Here is a 23,583-nt window from a genome sequence, read left to right as displayed (position 1 = left end):
AATACATAGTAGTGCGACTGGAGGACATTTTGGTGTCTTGAAAACCCTCAATAAAGTTCGGGAGCGCTTCTTCTGGAGCAAGGCGAAGGATGACGTGGAGAAGTGGTGCCATTCTTGTGACGCCTGTTCTGCTCGTAAAGGACCGAAGAAAAGAAGCAGAGGGAAGCTACATCTGTACAACGTTGGAGCTCCTTTCGAACGAATTGGGATCGACATCCTGGGTCCTCTACCAAGAACTGCTGATGGGAACAAATACATTCTTGTTTCCATCGACTACTTCACCAAATGGCCGGAAGCATATCCCATTCCAGATCAAGAAGCTACCACCGTAGCAGAGACTCTAGTCCAACATTGGATCTCGAGATATGGAACACCTTTGCAGATTCATTCCGATCAAGGAAGGAATTTCATCTCTGCTGTGTTTAAGGGCCTATGTCAAATTTTCGGAATTGAGAAAACTAGGACAACACCACTACACCCACAATCGGACGGCATGGTGGAGAGATTTAACCGCACAATCCTGAATAATCTCTCACTTATGGTATCCAGAAATCAACAGGATTGGGACAAGAAGCTACCTTTGTTCCTGCTGGCCTACCGCAGTGCTGTCAACGAGACTACCGGATATGCGCTATCTCAGATGCTCTTCGGACGAGAGCTTCGGCTACCTTGTGATCTCGTCTTCGATCGTCCTCCGGATGCGCCTGCATCGCCTGAGGAGTACATTCAGGATCTCCAGGCCCGGTTGGAAGACGTTCATAACTTCGCTCGAGAGCGAATCAACATCGCGGCGGAGAAGATGAAGACCCGATACGACACAAGGTCTACTGGACATGAATTCAACGAAGGCGACAAGGTTTGGTTATGGAATCCCATCCGACGGAAAGGTCTTTCACCCAAATTGCAGTCGCATTGGGATGGACCCTACAAAGTCCTTAACCGACTGAATGACGTCGTAGTGAGGATCCAAAAATCACCTAATGCAAAGTCTAGGGTTGTACATTATGATCGGTTAGCCCCATACTATGGCCATAGTTCATGAGTATTACGTAAACAACCATGGTTGATAACATAAAAGTTGTAGATAATTTTTTTTTGCTTTTAATGTTTAGTAATATTTCTTGTTATTATTGTGTTTCCTATGCATTATTGGTTATTATTTAATGTGTGTATTTGTGAACTTGTGATAGAAGTTTGCACCCTTTCTGGGGATTGTACTGCCCGGGACGTGCAGTCCTTGGGAAGGGGGCAATGTTACAAATTCTGTAAATAGTAATTATTGTAGTAACGTAACCTGTAAATATTTTCCCGTAATGAATATACAACCCCTTAACATATGGCTAAAGTATACAACCCCCTATTCCTTTTTTCTTATTTCATTCACTGATTTTATCAATGAAAGTGTAGTTGTAGAACGTTGTAGCATTTTCTGGAATATTTGAGAGATTTCTTTTCGGTGTGTATATAAGCCGTTAGCGATGGATAAACAGTTGAGTTTCGATTGAGAATTTGTTCTGAGAGTGTATTAGCTCTGTTTATTGCGAGGCATTTCGCTGTGTTGTTTTCGTATTTGGAAGTAAATACGTGTGTAAACGTTGAGTTTACGGTGTTGTGTGATAATTGCTTAATTGCTGATGATTAATTTAGAAGTTGTTAACGATTTCTCCTGTACATAGTGTAAATAAAGCTCCTGTGTTTTTATCAAGAACTGTGTCTTCATTTCAAGAAAGTGGAAGTCGCACCGAATCCGTTACAATACTTATCATTTTTCTTCACTGAGCTATTGAACAACTTACCCGCGGAACTTTTAGCCCCAGCTCTCCTATACTGATATACTGATTGTTTTTTCCTTTTGAAATTTGAACAAAGTACTCTAAAAGAAAAAGATAATCAAAATATGCAAACGTCATCAAAATCGAAGTTACACACAGTGGCGGTGCCAGCCCTTGTAGGGCTTGTGCTATAGGAGTTTGTAGAGTTCTTTCGTACAGGCGCCGGCGACAGGTCTACATTCTTAGATTGAGCAGTAGAGCTCTGTGAGGCAGCACAGTTTGCACACCTTCAGAGCCGCTACTGATTATACATTGTGCAGAGAACTTTCACTAAGGTACTTAAATGAATTTTGCATAGGATAAAAGTTTAAATGTTAGTTTCACTTCAATTGTTAGTAGTTTATATATCTTTTTCTGTTGTTAATCAATATTAAATGTTGATATAGGCAGCCGAGTATAGCAGTCATTTTTATAATGCGCCCAGAGCTAAAGTGGATCAGGTCTATGAACGACGTGTTCCACTTGAGTATTGAACACCTCTAACACAAAACACTTAGGGTTCTTAATATATGAAGCGTTCAGAGTGGTTCAAGTCACTCATGGATTTGATCTACTTAAGCTCTGAACGCCTCATATGTCGATGTGAAGTGTATGTGAAAAATAAACTGATTAATTTAAAAATACACTAGCCTCATCAGAAAATTAACTCACCCGACCATGCAATTTCCCACTCCAGCTCTTGACCACTTGCAACGTGACCCCAAGTGCCTAAGTACAACTAACAACTTTTATTCGCACTGTAAGGCTTATGCAAAAAAGATGGCCAATCACAAGTTTTATCGTTTTATCTATTTTTGAAGTTACACTTCTGTTTACTGGTGATAAAATAAACAAAAAGAGGCAAAGTAATGATTTTTCAAAGAAAATAACGTTATAAATTAGTATATTGCCAAGATGTCACTAAAAATGCGATGCTAAATCTAATGTTTGCCGATATTTCTTCAGAGCCCCATTCTAATGTGTTGCAAATATAAATAAAGCATTATATCAAAAACTCATTAGAAAAAAGTAACTTTAGAAGGACAACTTCTTTTGAGAAGCATACCCAAAAAAAAAAAAAACTCATCCACTTTATTTTATTATCTGGATTTTTAAGAGAAGGAATTTTGAAAGCTTTTAATCACATATACACCCAGGAACATTGAAAATAGTGCCCAAAGAAAGAAGAAAGGTACAATCGCGAAATTTTGCATATATGAAGAGTGACATCTGATACTCAAATGATCCAAGTTTGGTGTCAATGCGCATGACCGTTTACCCTACAGTATCGGTGCAATCGGGAAAAAGGTGCTATATAAACCAGTGCATAATTAGAGATTTATAAATGTTACGATTACATCCTGATTGTTGGAGAGCCTTAATGAGTGAAGGATGCCAGGTCGATTAGTTGGAAAAACGTTTCTTACAGTTAAGCGAGTTTGAGAGAGGTTTGATCATCGACATGAAAGTTGCAGGCTGGTCGACGAGCCGTGTTGCTCAGGTGGATCGTTAGGAGTGTTCCGTTAGAAACTGTTGTAGGCAGGATATGGTACCCACGTGTAAAAAAAACGAGTCTGGAGCGACCAGGAAGTCGACGAGGAAAGATAATCGAAGGATCGTGCGGGAAGCACTCATCGATCCCGTAGTGACTCGTTTCATCATACAAGCAGCCGTAGGGGTAGCAGTTGTTTCTTGAACCATTTCTAAACGTCTTGCGGCACTGAATCTGCAGTCCAAGCGCCCTTTTCGCATACTCCCTTTTCCACTAAAGTATAGGCAACTCAGTCTACAATGGTGCGGAGTCAGAGCGATGTAGGATGTCACTGACTGGCAAAAGGTGGTGTTCAGTGATGAATCCCGGTTCGTTTTGGGGTCAGGTGATAACCGCGAACGGATGTGGAAGTGCCCTGGAGAAAGGTACCATTCAACCCATTTTATTGCACTACACACTGACCAAACAGTGAGCATAATGGTCTGGGGGGGGGGGCATAGTCTATGATAGCCGATCCACTCTAGCTGTGGTACGTAGAACCTCAACGAGCGAGCGTTATTTTAATGACATTCTGCAACCACATGTAGGTTCCTAAATGGTCTCCCAGGAGTAATTTTCCAGCAAGATAATGCTCGCCCGCATACAGCTAGAGTTGCTCAATATTTCTTACATCCTTTTGAGACTCTTCCATAGCCAGCTGCTCCCCCGACTTGTCCCGTATAGAGCATGTATGGGATCAGTTGAACGTGCGTCTATGTGCAACATTTAGAAGTGGCTGTTCAAAATTTGGGGGCCCATCTGCCTCAGGACAACATCAGACGTTTAATTAGCTCAATGCCAGTTCGTGTTACGACATGTATTGCAGCAAAAGGGGGTCCAACGCGTTATTCAAGTAGCAATGTATTTACCTCACTTCTTAGCCTGTATTTGTTTAATTGCCCGGATTTTCGGATTAAGTTTCTCTCTCACTGGCATTATTATGTATATTAAATTTCACTTCACTATAATGCTTCCTTCTTGGGGCGCTATTTTCAATGTTCCTGAGTGTACATAGAAATTTAGCGATGATAATTCCTGTAGAAATACATTTGGATAGTTTCTGATAATAACCATCAGTGTAGGAATTTTTAAAATGTATGAATGTCAGATGCAATGATCTCAAGGGATATGTCAGGACAGGGACAACATGTATTGAATATGCATATATGTGAGTGCACTGCAGATTCATATGGTAGAAGCTAGCTATAAAAATATTTAATGAAATATTAGGCATCAAATAAAACAAAAAAAATTCTTATAATTATTTATTTATTTCACACTAATTTAAGGTCTGTACATATTTATAATACTTTTCAAAAAAAAAAAAAAAAAATAACAAATACTACTGCACTCTTTAAAGTGGAACAGTAAACAATATGACTTGACTCATTTTATTAGCTCTACAAAATTTTGTCAACATATCTACTTTAAAAGAAAGCACAGCAAGCAGGTAATAAATTATTATCATAATAGAAGGTAATCTCATAATACAGTAATCTCATACTGATTGGTAACCTGGTGGGTACATGTCTGATATTTTTAAAGCTTTCTTACAGGTGATGTCAAATTTATGAGGATTGTTGACATTGAAGAACAATTGAGGCAGTGAGAAGCAAAGGGATGTAAGTGGTAAAATTAAAAATTTGGAGATAACCAGTACAAATAGTAGGTGAACCTTTCCTCTGTCATGGGGCAAGAAATAGTACTAATAGCCCTGGTAGGTGCTGCTGTTTAGCATGATTTAGAAAAAAAAAAAAAAACAATGAAAGCCTACCTAGGATGGTATTTTTAAAAGCATTTTATTGAAAAACTTGAAAATGTTCACTTACACACACATCCCTTTGCTTTTCTCACTGCCTCAATTGAAAAAGCTTCAAGAAGTTTTAGATCTGCAGATAAGTGGGAGATGTTCAATTTCGAAAAATGTCGAGCGTTTCATCTTGGGCATGGAAATAAGCATGTACGCTAATGATAATGGGGATATAACATCAGCAAAAAAAAGTTGATCAGGATATTTTAATTAGTCAGGACAAAGTTAAGTCACAGCAGGTGACAAAGCCAACAGAATGTAGGATTTTTTCAGTAAGTCTATTCTAAGGAAGTTTTACCTTTATACAGAAGTTTGATAAGACCTACTTTGAAATATGCTGTTCAATTTAGGTTTCATATCTAAAAGATAAATATTAATTGGAAAAGGTTCAAAAAAGGACGACTAGGTTGGTAAGGGAGCTTTCAGATTTGGATTATGATTTCAAGCTTGTTTTGTTTCAAGTCACTGAGTCAGAGGGAAAACGATAGTTATTTAAATTTATTAAAATGGAGAATGTTGATGGGCTAAACTTCTGAAAAGATGAAAAAACTAGGGATCATTACTGAAAGCTTTTTAAATATCAAGCCAATCTTGAACTTAGGAAAAATAAAGATACATAGGCCTTTGGAACAATTTACGAAAAGCAGCTGTTACTTACAATGGGCTGAAAAGTTTTAAGAGAGCTCTTGATCTTCACTGGCGATTAATAAATTGATCAGAACCAGCCTAGCTGGGCCAAGAGTCTGTTACTGATCATCAGTTCTGTATTTGCTTTTGATGCAAATACAGTAACCAGGGAAAATAAAAATTCAGCATCACATAAATAGGTGTAAGAACAGAACATTGAATAATAAATTATCGCTTTTCAGCACACAAAAGCAACTATTTAGCTTTTAAGCTTAAATAAGAAGGAACTAATAAATTATCTGTTAAAATAATTAACATAATATAAGGTGCAACGAAAAATTTCCATTCAAAGGCTGTAGTGATAACATTTAACAGGTCAGTGAAGCATAATTGTCTTGGGCATTTAAGGCAAACCTTCAATTACCATGCTAAGATAAATATAACGTCCCTTCGGTAAAATTCCTCTTTTGCTAAGAAGGCTGCATCACTAATACTTCTGACAAGAGCTACCAACTTTTCAAAGACTTTTGAAGGGACCAAAGACATTAAAACTGCATGGGGAGAAATCAAGAATGTAAATTGAGTGTGAAGTTCTATCTTAATCAAATCACCAACAGTTTGTTTGATGTTGTCTGTATTAATTGTGGATGACCTTCCAGATAAATTTGCATTTTGAGAAGAACTACAACCCATTGTTAATGTTAAATGTTTACCACCCCCACATTGGATACAAACAAATGCCACAATAATTTCATACATTGATGTTAGCACTCATATACCTACATTGGTGACATGCCAATTTGCATACATGTTGAAGCCATGCCCTCAAATGGAAACCTTCGGATTACCCATTGTAGACAAAAAAAATAAAAAAAAGCAATATTTTTTTCATATATTTGAAAATTAAGTTTCTCTGTCACTTAAGCCCTTTTAAAAGCTCATTTTATATTTGAAAATACCAGTGCAAAGAATTTTAAGTTACACTAACTTTCAAAATGAATAAAAAAAATTTAAATGATGTCACACTCACAACGAATAATAAATTATAATTAAATGCAACAAACTATATAAGCTAAAATGATCTCTAGTTACAATATATCACACACACTTATAACTTTAATGCAAAGTGAAATGATTAAATTCATTTTGTAAGATGTACACTGTAATAAATTCTTATATTGGATAATCTAAATAGCAAATGAACAATTCATAATTTGAAAAAAAAAAAAAAAAAAAAAACTAAGATAAAATTGATAACATTAACTTCCTTCTACGTAATTATAAAAAGAAATGACTAGAAAATGTTTTTTTGTCCACTGGTCAGACATGTTCATTTTCTAGGTTGCTGGGCCATTTTCAATTAAACCTCTAAAAAACTGGAACCATAAAAGTTCTTCCTTCCTTTTTTCTCTCTAATAAATACACATATCACTAAAGTATTATCAATGTCATTTAGCAAATGCTAATTTGATTGACATTATGAATTTTTTAAAAATAAATTGTGCTTAAGTGTTCATTTACTGGTCAGATTACCCTATGCTTCACGCTGCTGAATTACATTGAAACAGCTAAACATTGACACTAGCATATTCCATAACAAATAATATAATATTTCTCAAACTTACTTTAAGCTCAGCAAAATAAGACTTTTTTAACGAGGTTAAGCAATTTGATTTGAGTACTCAATAAAAAAGTAATAAAGTACTGCTTTGTAATAAGTAGTTCAGATACATAAATTGTTAATGCAGACATTTGAGCCAATTACTTATCCACTTAAGAACAGTAGCACTATACAGCTCTAACATCAGATCTTTAATATATTTTAAACAATTTATTAAAAAAATCCGCACATAAAACATTTTAACAGTCTCATGGCACTTTAAAGGCACATTCATAAAGATGATTTCTGAGTGAATATGTCATCAAATGCAATGTCAATATGTATTAAATATATTTACACATGCTTTGTTTGAATAAATAAAAAACTTTGAAGTATAGAGAAAAACGTCTTAACAGTAGATATACAAAATTATAAGATATAATACGAATTTCTTTAAATATTGTACATTCTTAATAATTTAATCCGAAATTTTATCACTGAAAGTAAAAATATATACATGCAAGCTAAACAATGCTTTTGAAAACAGAATGTAAATACTTCATGAAATATTGCAATAATTCAGAAAATTGAAATTCCTACGATTGTATAATATATCTACACATTATAATATTAATTTTCAGTTCATTAACATTTTCATATCATACATTTTTAAACAGCAATCCATGATCATAGTAAATATAGAAAACTTTTTATCAAAGACATACTTCAAAACTATTACACCAATGTCAATTATGCACAAATAAACTTAGCAAAAGCAAACAACTTTTCTAAACTCAATAGACAGGAGCAAAACAAAAAATAATTCAAAAAATTGTAAAATTTTATATAATAAGGAACAAAAGATAAAAAACACATAAAACTTATGCAAAGAGATGATTTAGGAAACAAGCAAGTATCATTTAAAAAATCAATATTAGTTTTAATCCTAGTACATTTTGCTTCACTTCAGATATAAAAGGTACAAAAACGAAATCTAAATTTGGAAAAAGAATTTGAAATTTGTTTCAAATAGAGAATCAAAATTAAATGGAGGGCTATTAGAATTGACAGATGTGAAATAAGATTAGAATTCCAACAAGTATCAACAATAATAACTTTTTAAAAGTTTTTTTTTTAACTTTTCATTTTTATTTAAAATAATTTAAGAGCAAGTTCTTTTGTTTTATACAGAAAAGTATATTAACAGTTATTTTCATTTGTTTTGCAGTAAACATTTTGTTAAATTAGTCACCAATGCTATTGAAATTCATTCAATTACAGAACAATGTACAAAACATTAAACTATCAAGGTACATCTGCAATTTGCAAACTTATAAAAGCAAGTTCTTTTTAAAATTTATGTTGACAAAAATCTTGCAACTTTACTGTAATAAGTGTCATGAAAATGACTGAAATGAGCTGGGAGAATGGAATATATGAAGCCAAGTTCAATACCTTTGCATACATTTTTATAGTTTTTGTGTTTGGAAAATTTCAGTAATTGTTCATGTTGACAAATATCTCATGAAGGCGAAAAGCAATATTACCCCAAAATTTTTTCAGGCAAGCTCTGCCCCAATTAAGTTCAGTAATGATGTTTTAAGCAATTGCTCAGTAGTTTGATATGTTAATGAGCAAACTATAGCTGTCATAGTAACATTTAAAGGGAGGGGGGGGGGAGCTATGGCAGACATATCACACCCCAGAAAGGAAAGTGGCACAACTCGAAATTTGGAAAAAACTACTAACTATTAATGTAAAATCTAATATATATATATATATATATATATATATATATATAAGTGTAATGCTCTTTCTTACCATACAACTCACAGAAAGTTAGCTTCCATTAACTGGTGCATGGTGGCATAAAAACAATATAATCAATGAAAAATTATTAAAATTTCATAATTTAAAAAGGAAAATCAGACATTTACTCAACTTAATAAAAGACCATTGTTCAACATCGAACTTGTGCTGAAAAATACAGTTAGAACATATTTAGCATGGCAAATTGGCAACCAGTCTGCTAAGATGATTCTATTCGAATGAGTCAAATAGGGAAAGAAAAAAAGTAACCGGTGGAGGTTTGTAGCGCATGTTTTGTTCATTTCGTTGTGTCTCTGCTTTAAATTCAACAACCTGGCATATGTGCAAAGTAACAGGTGCATCCATTTCTACCAATCAAACAGATCTTTGCCCTTCCATTTTGTTAGTGGTCAAGCAGCATGTACCAGATTCTACTAAGAATATTTATTCAACATTTCATTTATAAAATTTTCACTGTCATAATGCTCTTCAAGTTTGTACACTAATTATGAAATTTTGTCTTGTTCATAGCATATGAAGGAAAGGGAAGCAATGCTATAACAGTGAATATTTTCCCCCTTCAAAAGGTTTTCATTAAAAAATACCCGAAACACATTTTCATGAGAGTTTAACTTTGTAATTTAACCTTTTTTTTGAACGTCCCCTCATCCCTGCTTTAGTTACTAAACTTGAGCTCTCCACGGCTTTCCTTAAATTTGGCCACTGTTAACAGTAATTAATCTAGAGTATTATGTTTTTCCCACACTATTGTCCACTGCCAATGCAGCTGAAACTCAGTGGTGTGTATTGATCAGGGTCATCTATCAAGAACATTAACATTGCTTTTGTTTTAACTTAATCATTTCTGCCACTCTATGTCTGGGAGCAACTGGAGAATTTCATGAAAAAATTGTGCTTGATCTCCAAATGGTGGCTGTTATTCAAAAAAAAAAAAAAAAAAACACACACACACAATGCTTAAAACATTTCAAGGGTTGGGACAATCCCTAAGAACTCCAACTTTAGCTGTGGCCTTGATTACTGAATATAGGCAGATTCTTTCAGATGTGAGCAGCAGTTTTCTTCAAGTTACCGAAAACTCAAATTTCATCTGCAAGTAAAAAAAAAAAAAAATGCTTCATCACTCCACCATAAGGGCAAAAATATCCCCAAGAGAGTAAAATGATAGGATTTTTTTTTTCTAATCAAGTTCCTCTCAAGCTAAATGCCAGACCCTAAATGGCAATAATTTTAGCGTTGGTTCATTTTTCAAGTTTCAATTTGCTTATTTATCCTAGTGTATTTTTAAATTTTAAGTCTGATTTGGCTATGATGAGTTAAACTAGAAAAATTTGATTTTGAAAGATGAAAAGTTTTAAAATTATATTTTTATTATTTTATATGCGAATTGTAAAACATCTGGGAAGTTTTGCAAGAGTTAAATGAAAATATACTCATAGCTTAAGATCACTTAAAAAACATCAGCACCAAAAAACAAGAAGGATTCAATCAGGTCTTTTATTCCTTATGGCTATTGAAATCCAAGCATACTTTTATTTATGTTTGGGCCATAAAAAAAAGTAAAAGAGTTCATTTTTTAAAAAGTCAATTTAAAAATTATTTAGTTTATTCATTTTAGCTTCCTTAAATGTCACAAAAACGTTCTCAACAACTCTGTAATTATTGAGGATTAATGTGGTTTTCCTTTGCTTTTTTACTTGTTCATTCATTTTCTTTTATATATATATTTTACAGAAAACTTTTACTGCAAATGTTTTGAGTTAATGAAGAAAAATCAAAGTTTTGGTACAGGTTTTTGCCATTACTAAACCTTAGTTGTGCATAAAGAACATTTGCTTACAACTTTCAACTAAATCAACATTATTTTCCTATAGAAAATTACCAGGCATGCTTGAGTTATAGTCATAGAGCAGAAAAATTCATTGATGAAAAGAAAATCAGTTTGAATGGTGGCCTAATAGAAAATATGAATATATAAAACTCCTTCGTCAGTTTGATATAAAATCTATTCCTATATGACTGGCATTAATTGTAAAAGGCAAAGTCATACAATTGACAAAATTACAAAAAATATTTTTTAAGTACCAAAGTATTTGTTCTACATCAAGTAGATATTGCTACACTTGGACTAGATAAAATAATAATATATAATTTTGAGTAAAAAGAAATACAGTAAACAATTTTTAAAAGTCTGCATAGAAAAACATATTTTAAGGCAGTCAAATTTAAAAGCTCAATATGAGCACCAACGGTGGTTTGAAAAATCCAGCAGTTTATAAAAACCAGTTCCACTTTCAATGTAAAATATGAAGATTTAGCAGGCCTTCTTTCACATAGGATGCTACAAAATCCACTATGAACATATAGGTTACATCTTATGTAAATGCAAGGGTACAAAGTACAAAATATTACTTTGATAACTTGCTTATGACTCGAATAAGTGCACTATTTTCATCTTTCAGTCGTTCATTATCAGCTCTCAACTTCTCACATAGCTAAACAAAAATAAATTGATATCTACATTGAGGTAAATCATATATTGACAATGTTACATAAATATTCAACAAAGTAAAAATGTTACTGTTTATTAGCAATTTGAAAAAACAAATAAAAAAAGCTATTCATTCAGTAGAATGCTAACACACACACACACAAAAAAAAAATGCACATCAAAAATAGAAGGAAACTATCATCCTACACAGCAAGCCTGAAATACAAATATCACATTAAAACACAGACATCACTATTTGAACAAAACTGTAACACTGCCAGACTAGTGTTCTCACAACAAAAATCAAACAGTTAGTAAATTATTAAAGCAAAAGGTCTTTCTAATATGAATGCAAAATTCAGCCTTTCAAAAATTTTCAAATTAACTAATTAACCAGAGGCAAAACGTTAATTTACATGCACATTCCTAAAATAAAGTCATTTTACCTATTTGGATAATTTACACACCACTCGTGACAATGCTCGATTTTCTGCTTTTAGCTTTTCATTTTCAGCCTTTAATTTTGCAACATTCTGCAAGAAAATCAGTGTGCAATAGAAGAAATTACATTACCACCATTTATTTTAAAAAACAGCAGGTAATGATAAATCCAGGGTATGGATAATAAACATATGCAGGTGAATACACCAAAACCGCACATATCAAAAACAAAAGCAGCTACTTCAAATATCAAAATTTGTAAGCATCCTAATCTGGTAGATAGAATAACAATAATATGCAGACACTGCACAAGAAAGAGAAGCATGGATAAAGAAGGCCATAAATAGAACCAATAATTCAGTTGAGCACTTTGAGGAAATGATGAAAAAAAGAAAATGGCACAGATGTCGCACACTTATTTAATCCTTCATAAAAACCAAAGTGAAAATCTAGAGTAATGAAATCTTTACCAAATTATAATGTGAAACTACTGAAAAACTACAGTAAGTAGCATTTCAAGCAAATTTTAACTAAAACAAATTCATCAAAACTAATATTAAAAAAAAAAAATCTTGAAAGTATTCCTCCATTTTTTGGCATTAGCAGTGACAAAGAAAAACATAATAATCATGTTACTGTGTTCTATAATATTACATGAAATACATTGAAAGCCTATTAAGCTACTGCCCTAAGCAAGGGCTAAAGCAGAACTACATTAAATATATTGACAGCTCAGCTGTCACATCCAGAGACTGCAGTTTCATGCTTGTAGTAGACTCATCAGTCTGATATAGTGAATAACTGAGCTGGAGGCAGATGTCATCTCATAAAAGCAAAGTACCAACAAACTGGTAGCTTGAGTCCACAGCCATGGTGTAGTTCAATTCGCAAATTGAAGGCAAAGCTCCTACCAGTTTGTTGGCACTCTGTCCTTCATTGAGATGAAATCTGCCTCCAGTTCGGTTAATCCTTATCCCAGATTGACGAGTCCACAACAAGAACAAACTACAGTCTCTGAATGAGATAGCCAGGCTGTTGGTATATTGCTTACTAGTTCTACATACAACTCCCATGATGAAAAGCATAACATACTGAACACAATAAAGCAAATTAAAGAATTTATATGAATAAAAATACACAAGAAAACCAGTAATAGGCTCAGTGCCAAATCTGGTTAGTTATTAGTTGTCTATCAATTCTCAACCAGAGCAAATAACCTTTTGAAACCATTCAACCCATTAGAACAAATGCTTATAGATAAAGCACTCCATACACAAGTAAAGCTATTGAAAACTTCAAAATTAATTTGTGATACAAAATGCAAGAAATTCACCACCTGAAAAATTCTAAGTAAAGAATCATATTCTCAGATTCTCCTTTGCTAAATACGGTACGAATTGAACTGTTTACTTCTGTACTTGATTTCTAAACTAAAAAGTGAATTTATAAACCCGGTAACTCTCCTTTAACCCTTTTGTAGTAAAAAAATCTTTCTGTAAAAAGCTGATAAAAATTAAGCAGCTTAGAACCTACTAAACTTTTGGACAGTGGAAGAATAATTATCCTTAGACAAATTTTTAACTAACCTTTTATTCTGTTTGTTTTACAATTTGTTATTCTACAGTGTTGACTTGATATACTTAATGCTACGATCATTTCAGACATCTAAATCAGTACAGTTCCATGTAAACAGTAAGTTACATGCTTATATCCATGATCCCAATGTAGTTGACACTTAGCAAAAATTAACAGACTCAACATTGCTGCCTAATTAAGGATCCTCATGTTGTTTCATGCTCTTCATTATCAACAATATTCACAATTTTAACATCATTAGCAAAGTATCAACGTTTCCACAAAACACCTCACCATTGTGTTCCATAATTAGTTTGTCATAAATCAGTGATTTAGTTAATATTTAATTTTTATGTCCATAAATTAGATTGTCCTCCAATTATCATATAAGTAAATTTCCTGAGAACAGTATCTTGCAGTCAGTATCTTTAAAGGTCTTTTGAAAGTCAGTTAAGAAGAACATCAATGTTGTTTCACTTGAGAGCATGGTTACACTATCATAGATAGTCAATAAAATAGCAGCACACAAGACCTAGGGTCTGGTGGGGGAAAGTGGTCAATGGGGTAAAGTGGTCATACGTCAAATAGATGGCTATAACTTGGCAATAAATGTTCGAATGAATGTGAAAATTTTATTTTAGAGTAGGGCAGTTGGAAACTACATTTTGAATACAAAATTTTACAACTGGCAAAATTTTATTAGGCAACAAAAAATATTTTGCGTGAATATGAAAAATTTTTAAATCTAAACACCTATTTTAACTTCCTCGGGAAATTTTGTTTAATAGAATTAGGAACAGATTGACTGCACAGGAAGCTTCCTTACATGTCTCAAGAACTCTTACTCATTAGCAGTTAGCTGAATCTATTTTAAATAATTTTTTAGAACAATTTAAGTAAGATGGGGTAAAGTGGTTATAATATTAGGCTTAACGAATATTGTTCTTCAAATGTCACTTAATCTTTAAGTATAAGGCAGATACAAATTAAATATTAATTTTACTTCATATATATTGTTTTTACAGTAAACGGGGTTAAATATACTTGTATATGCGTATATATACGCATATATACTCGTGTTCACATAAATGCGCCAATAAATACGTATATGAGTATCTGCAAGTATTTTTTATACATATAGCTATAAATTCTACTATACACGTATATTCTCGAATATACTCGTATATAGAAGAACACTTATATACTCAGGTAGACACGTATATTACGCGTACGTACTCGAGTAGACACTTACATACAAGCATAAGAAATACGAAATACAAGTATACAGGGTGAGTTTAAACTCTTGAGCAAATTATTAAAAGGTGTTAGAGGTGAGGATAAGAAGCAAGAATCACATAAGGAACATATGGTCACAAACACAATGCTGACGCGCTACATACATGCAAAGCCAGAAACTGATGGATGCTAAAAGAAGTCATATATTTATTACACAAAGACGATTTTACACAACATTTTAGGTCTTAAGAAAGTTTTAATGCGATTGATGAAATTTGCGGCCTGCAGTTGTAATACAAATATGTCGCATTCACAGATCACTCTCTGTTGCAATAACGAGACTTTTGAAAAACTTTCATCAGTCGCTGCGGCTTTGTTGCGATGCGTGTATTAGAGCTACTACAAGCCGTAACTTCTAACAACTGTTCTAAATATTTCTTAAAAACTAAAATGTTAGGTAAAATCATCTTTGTGCAACAAATTTGTGCCCTGCTTTGTATCCCTCAGTTTCTGGCTTTGTGTGCATGTAGCGCGTCAGTGATCATAATCTAAATTGCGTCTTATCCTACCGTCTTACACCCCTTTGATTTTTGCCCAAGAGCTTGGATTCATTCTGTATGCCGACATGTATATAAGCGTATATTCTCGTGTATGTATACATGTACTGGAGTATACACGTATATATGCGTATATACTCGTGCTTCCACATTATATATACGTGAGTAGGCATGTACCCCCAAAGACGCACTGGATGTATCCACGAATTAACTTGTGTATACCCATATATGCATGTATGTGCATTTATATATGCGTATATACGTCTATTATACACATATATACTCAAGTATGCACGTATTTTCTCGAGATTCAAGTGCATACGCGCATATGATGTTCGTTTACACGCGTATATACTCGTATATACACGTGACACGTATATACAACTGACGCGTATATACATGTGACACGTATGTACTCATGCAGACACGTATACACTCCTGTAGCTAATCACGTATACATGCTTATATACTCGTATATATGCTTATGTACTCGTATATACATGTATATACACGTATATACTTGAGTAGGCACGTGTATGCATGTATCTGATGTATACATGTATCTACTCATATAGGAACGTGTTTACTCGTGTATAACACACAACACGTATATATTCATGTATACACACATGTACTCGTGAGTATACTTGTAACTATAAAAATAGCCGAAATATACAAGTATTAGGGTTATTTATAATGGTTTTGCATCTATTTTTAACTATGACCACTTTACCCCATGCTATGAGCACTTTCCCCCACCCCATGGGGTAAGGTGGTCATAAAAACATAGGGAAAAGAAAGTGCTATAAAACTACTAAAATCAATATTTTTCATCCTAAAATTCAATGTACCGTGTTCTTTAATAATGCAATGTAAAATAACAACAAAAAAAGTTGAAGTGTTTAAAGAATTTGTTGTATTTATTATCCACCTAAGCTGAAAACCTACGATTTTATGACCACTTTACCCCACCAGACCCTATTCTTCCTAAATTCAGTCTAAAACCTATTCAAAAAGTTTTGCTTGAAAAAAAAAAAAAAACCTGATTTTGAACACTGTTTTTAAATATTTTGCAAACTATCAACATTAACACTCAGAGGTCAATAGTTATGAGCCTTTGCCAAACCCTTTCTTAACACCTTGCCAATGTCACCCAACTACAGTTAGTGGCAACACATACAGGCCGAAATTGGGATGCCCAAACTGAATTGGGATAGAACAAAACGTTATGCTTCTATTCTGTGAAGACGGAACCAAGTTTGTTTTCTTGTTTTATTACACTTTATTCATTATTTTCATTATAGATGAAAATATTGGTCTTATACATATCAATTTCAGTCAAGGAAAATTTGAGTGTGCTCAGTTTTAAATGGTGTGTATTTTGAATGTGCTTTGCAGTTGCATTCTTTATTTTGGTGTGAATTTTCACACAACTCACTTTTGATGCCATTCTCCTTTTTACACCAGGAATGCATAAATAAATTTGGTCACAGTATACAAATTATTTTAATCCATATCTAAATTTCTATACACAGGCCATCATTTGAAATTTTTCCTGCAGGTCAAGGGTACATACTATATTCATATTATATCGAAAGCCCACAAAAACCATGCCCAGATATGAGCAAGTACAGTAAACTCCTGGGAGCCTGTGGGCGCCTTATTCGTGGGGCGGACTATCTGCGGCCTTTCACACTTGCAAATATTTTTTTTTGTGGATGACTGACTGAATGTACATAAAGGCACACATTTGAACTTAACAACGCCAAATCCATTTTTAAACATTTCTATTGCTTTCTTCCCTCCCCCTTTCAATGATATTAAACCTTTTAAAATCACCAAAACCAGACTAGTTGAAGCCTGATTTTTAAATCGACACTACTTACTATTTTACATCTCCAATACTTACTAAATTTTAGACCTACCCTACTTACTGATGCTTAGATCTACACTACTGACATGGGTAAATAAGTGACCGGACCAGTTGTTAAAAAAATCCTTTCAACTCCCCTTTGGGTACTTGGTACAACCTAGATTGATCTGCTGCAGTTACTCTGCGTGCACGATTTGTTTGAGCATATGCATAACCTGTTTGCAATAATGAGTGATCTTTCTCTAGCTTTTGCATAAACGGTTAAAGTTTTGCTACAGTTTAAATGTATGCAAATGCTATTAATCTTTTTAAGCTTTACTTACAAATAGTAGCATTGTTTTTACCCAATTAGGAGTTTATCTGCAAATTCGCTTATGTGCAGTCACAAAGCCATCCTATTCTGCGAATAAACAGGAGTTGACTATACATTGATTTCTCAAAGCCAGGAAGGGGAGTTGAGCATTTTCCCCTAAATGATGAGCCTATCTAAACATCTATTTACTTCTATGTACTCAATCTAACCCTATGTCTGTCTATCGTTATAAAAATCAACCTAGGCATATCTTTCTACCTCAGTATCTACATCTATAATTACCACTTAGCAATTATCAATCTATCTAAGTTAAAGAAAACATATTCTATATCTTTCCCTCTATAACTATCAATCTAGGCAAATTTATCTTTGTATCTATCTATTTATCTATGTTTATAAATCTATATCAAAAGCAGCCACAAACCAAATCACAAATTGCCTATTTTATTATACATTAGATGTATATAGACATCTAAAGACATATAGCACATCTCACAACAAGGCATATTTCTACGTTGAACCTGAATTCTTGGGGAGAATTTCATAGTTAGATTCTAAACAATAAGCACACTATAAGCTGTAAGTTTCTGTCCTATAGCTGGGACTAAGGCAGAATTACAAGCAAACACTGACAGCAGGGTGACAACATTACAAGACTGCAGTTTTACCCTTGTTTTGTTTCCATTTGTCAGGGATAGTCATTTCCAAGCTAGAGGCAAACATCTTCTCATTGAAACTAAGATTACCTTCACATTTGTGGCTAATATTAATTTAGCACACCAGCAAGAGTCAGTAACTGATACAGCTCAACTCGTAAAAAGAAAGTAAAAGCCTAGGTTATAACATAAGCCTTTACAAATACAAATGTGATGATCAGCAACAGGCGCTGGGTCCAACAAGGCTGATACTAGTCAGTTTATTACTCCCCAATGAAGATCAATGACCCCCCCCCCCCCCGCTCGGTACACCTGCTTCCAGTAAGATGTTCCAAGTGCCCACAGCCTGGCTAAAGTAGTTTTTTTTCCTAATTTGCAGGTTAGCCTGAGATTTAAATCGCTAAAAACTTTGATCTCTCATCCTGCTTTCCACGCAAAATTTAACTCATTCACATCTTTCATTTTTATAAATTTAAACAACTAAATCAAGCCAATTCTGACTCTCCTTTGCTCCATGCTTTCACCTTCACTTGATGAGTGATTACCTTCCCTTGAAGTGTCAAAACCGTCCTCAGTTGCAACATATTGTAGAGTCACTAGTTCAAATTTAATTTATGTGGCTGTAAACATTCCTCAATCAAAACCTCTTACCATTTTGTCCAATAATTCAATCCACATGAGGTCAATAGCAGTAGGTTCTAAACACTCTCTAATAACTAATTCATTACAACTAAAAACATCTTAAATGTGAACTAAAGCTACTCCACTTCCTCTCGAAAATTTCCTATCTATTATCGATTAACAGCACCTTGACTATGTGCAAATATTTCATTTCAATTAATTTCTAAATTCATAGTAAGTTAACCTTTATCCCCTTTATCTATCATAGCTAGCTAATTGGACTTCTAAGACCAATACTTGGATCCGAAGCAAATTAATTTTGAGTACAAAAGGACAATTTTGTATAGAATTTGGTTTTATGTATATAGAAAAGAATTAAATTACCAGAAAATGATGTAAAAAAGGGTTTATAAGTCCTCAAAATTTGAGCATAGAATGAAATTGTACACAAGCATAAGATATTTAAAATACTAATTGATACTTTGCTTATCGAACACAAAATTATTTTTAAAAATATTTTCATGTTAAAACAGAAGCTTAAAGTTTGTATTATATATATATATATATATTGGAAATAATTTTGCTCAAATTTATTTTAAAAAATTTTATCACGGCATTTTACATCCTAAAACGTAACTACATATACAGAAAAAATCCTTTCATAAAGATTACTCTAAAAGGGGGAAAAAAACATAAATAATGTTATATGTACAAAACAAAATTAAATAAAGACACCAATAGTAAATCAATAGATGAAAATGAACTTGATGGAGTCCCCAAACGGGAAAAAAATAGGCTAATACAGATCTTCCAAAAGTGAAGATGTAAATGCAAAAAATTACTTTCACCTCTTTATTCATAAGTTTTTTTTGAAACAGGCTTGTTGTTGTCAAAGCAGGTGTTATAGAAAAATGATAGTACTAGCATCAGAATATAGACAAAAATAAAATAATTCAATCTGTAATCTATACGATAACTAAATGCATATTGAAACACTATTAAATAAAACTTAAAGAAAAGGTTGAATAGCTAATCATCCACAAAACATGCAAACTTAGGCTTAAACCTGAAGGTTATTAAAGCCTGTATGGGACGAAAAATGTAGCAACATACTTTCTAAAAGTAGAGTACAAAAGCTATTTAAAAAATAAACACTAATTTATCCATTATTTTAAAATCAAGCGATAATCCATATGGTGTTTAGAATACTTTTTCACAACACAAGCACTATCAATTCTAATACATACTAAATTAAACGTTGAATTTACACATGCAAAAACACCAAAAACAGTTACATCAAAATTTTAAAATAAAAGTTATACCTTTATTTCTTCTTCCATTTCAGACAATTTTCTTTCAAGACTTCTCCGCTCCTGAAATACATATTTAATGTAAATTCATAGATGAAACAAAGCATTTTTCTGCATAAGATTCACTGAATTGTGCTCTTGTGTTTCATAATCATATAGATACAATAGAGAGATAAATTAAATAGAATGTAGCGGGCCGTCAGTGGAAAACTACTTTGAAGATGATTTATATTTTCTTTAAACAAATGAATAAAACTTATAGATTTTGAGGTCCAGGATTAAGAATCTTTCATTAGCAGAAATAATAAAAAGTAAAAATAATTACAGAAATAAATTCAAATAAGTTAAAATGCAGAAGAAAAATAATTAATGAAACATACAGTAAGCACATTTAGTAGTATTCTTTAATTTTGTACAAGGTTGCTTGTCCATTAAAAAAAAAAATCAGTAAATGTTTGATTCGAATGAGTGTGGCATTAGTTATCCTAACTAACCAAGTTTTGAGTAATGGAAGGTTTTGTAAAAACATTTGGCAGCAGTTATGGTTAGTGAACACTTTTGGTGCAATCCTAGTGGGCAATATATTTTAGTCAATTGCATTGGTACACTTAATAAAGAAACTACAGAGCAACCCAAACCCATTCTTAACACTAGAGAGACGGAGGTGGTCATTTTGACTGCAAACGATTTTTAAACGCTCATATTTGCTGCGTTTAATTTTCAAACTCTTTTCCCTTTATTGACTTTTCTAACCACTTTATTAAGATCTCACAAAAGTAAATTTTATTTCTTTAGGCTCATTATTACAGTCGCTATAAGCGTTTATACCTAGAAAGACGGACAGCGGTCATTTTGACCGCTGTTATTTATGCTTCCGGTTTTGTTCACTTTTCTCTTATCAGATATGTACACTATGGATTTTTTGTTAGTTGTCAGAGTGAATAGCATTCTTTTGTAATTAGTGGGTTCGAGTAGCATCTGCTGGTCAGGTGCAGTTCTTTGAACCATTAGGAAAATGCGAAATACCTGTTGGTCACATGCTTCTTTTTTTCTGCTGTTATAGGGGGGGCAAAGTTGAGAAAGGCGACTTTGAAAAGAATGTAACCGGACACATAATATTCTTTTGGTTTTGAAAAAAAATTAATTTATAACAGGTGGATTCTAAAAACTTGTGCTGGAATTATTTCGTGTACCAAAACATGTGTTTGGCTTGAAACATAGGCGTTTGTTTCCTTCGATGTTCTTGAAAGGTCTAGTATAATAATTATCTTTATGATGTTGCAAAGGACCGCTGGAAAGCAAAACTTATCAGAAAATGAATTCCTGCAACTGTTGCAGGATCTGCCTAAAATTGATTCTGGTTTGGATGCGTAGTCTGAATTACCGTATATACTCGCGTACAAGTCGATCTCACGTATAAGTTGACCCCCCCACCTTCAGAGAAAAAAAATCGGAAAAAATTTGAAACCCAAGCATAAGTCGACCCCCAACTTCCAAAAGAAAATCGCAAAATGTTTTCAAATAAATTCAAACATAAAAAACACATTTATTTACAAAAGAAAAAACAGCAAAATATAAAAATCTATCAAAAGCTTCAAACTCAGATTCCGAGTCAGATGCACAGTAAAGTTCGCGGAAGTCCTCTGTCATTGTATCAACATTAAACATCAACATGTGCGACTTTAGCAATAGACGACTAAGCGAGCAAAGTGTTGCCACTAATAAAGCAAAAAATTATTGTTCACTTAATTGAACTTACAGAGGGCGTGATTGTTCACAAAATATTTTTTGATACGTTGATTGAAAATAAATATTTAAAAAATAATGAAAGAGAAATGTAAAATTTTCATACCTCTGTATGGAAAGTTTTCCGTGTCAACAAACGTGTTTTCGTATTTTTAATACAGTGAAACCTGTGTAAGTTGACCACTTGCGGTGCAGTACTTTGGTGGTCAACTTAGACAGGTGGTCAACTTATAATGGGGGTAATTGTTTTTTTTTTTTTTTGACATTTCTTGCACCATGTATTCATTTTTGGACTAATTGACACTTACTCTTTCTGTTCAACTCACTTTAATTGTTTCACATTACTTTGAAACAAAATTTAAAGTGTTATTCAAATATTTTTTGGTGATTTTCTCCAGAATGGCGTATAATGAGTCATGCAAATTTAAAATTTCAGTAAATTGATCAAAAAAAAAAAAAAAACTTATATCTTATTGTTTATGAAAAGTTACTTATTTGATATTAATAGTTCTTAAAAATTCATAGCTATTCAAAAATAACAAATTTTTCCCTAGTTTTTTCTCATATACATTTATAACCATGACGGTCTATTGTTCAACAAAATAATTCCTTATTGAAGTTTGGCGCACTTATTAGACACTAGTTTTAGAATTTCCATATGTGTCAGCTAATTTTCTCTCGATTTCTCCCATTTCAATTAATTTTAATATTTCATACTTTTTATCAATCTCAAGTTCAACTAACTTTCTTTTTGAAACTATTTTATGTAAAACTATAACACAAAGAACAACAAGATGGACTCTCATAGTTCAAAAAGGCAATTGTAAATGAAAATGTCCTATGTCTTAATCCCTTGCACCAGAAATACTGCAATGCAAGTAACTTTACTCTTCAGCATAATTCCAGTGTTGCCACAAAATATCACAACGGGAAAAAATACTTTGTACTTTTCTACTGACGCATGTTTTCATTGAACAGATAGTACAAAAGGCAATCTCAAACAGAACAACAAAAGAAAAACAAGTTTGGAGAAAATAAGTGTTCTTAGTAGTTTTCCCATGTGGTTAAACTCACAAGTAGGTTTAGTTATGCTGCTGTTTTATTTAGTTGGTAAAATGCTTGTCTGGCATTGAAAATATTCTTGGAAAGCTATAAAATAAATAATAATGTAAAATAAAATAATTTGCTACATTATGTTTTAAAAAATAAACCAAGTGGTCAACTTACAAAGGGATTTTTACAATACTACAAACCAAATTTGGTGTACATTAGTGGTCAAGATAGACAGGTGATCAAGATAGAGAGGTGGTCAAGTTACAGAGGTTTACCTTCATTACATAAGATAGGGTAAATTCCGTTCCTGACAAAAGCGGTCAACATAGACAGGTGGTCAACTTACAAAGGTGGTCAACTTTACAGGTTTTACTGTATTACGATTTCTCTAAATTGTTGATTTTATTCTTAATGAATATAATTTTTTTTCCTTGTTTTGTGAACATTTTTTAGGCTTGTTTTATTATTATTTTTTATTAAATCCGTTTAATTTGTCACACAA

The 23,583-nt window shown here is 33.0% G+C and overlaps 1 long non-coding RNA gene across 1 annotated transcript; it reads right to left on the bottom strand.

Annotated features, from left to right (window-relative positions):
* Positions 1–9,304: 9,304 nt before the first annotated feature.
* LOC129231608 (uncharacterized) lies at positions 9,305–20,345 on the bottom strand. Its single transcript, XR_008581276.1, has 3 exons — positions 20,295–20,345; positions 12,147–12,233; positions 9,305–11,704 (listed from the first exon to the last, which is right to left on the bottom strand). It is a non-coding gene; the product is annotated as an uncharacterized LOC129231608 (long non-coding RNA).
* Positions 20,346–23,583: the final 3,238 nt, after the last annotated feature.

This window comes from Uloborus diversus, chromosome 10 (genome assembly GCF_026930045.1).
Source record: "Uloborus diversus isolate 005 chromosome 10, Udiv.v.3.1, whole genome shotgun sequence".
NCBI classification, from domain to species: Eukaryota; Metazoa; Arthropoda; class Arachnida; order Araneae; family Uloboridae; genus Uloborus; species Uloborus diversus.
This window is presented reverse-complemented; position numbering and strand designations above follow the sequence as displayed.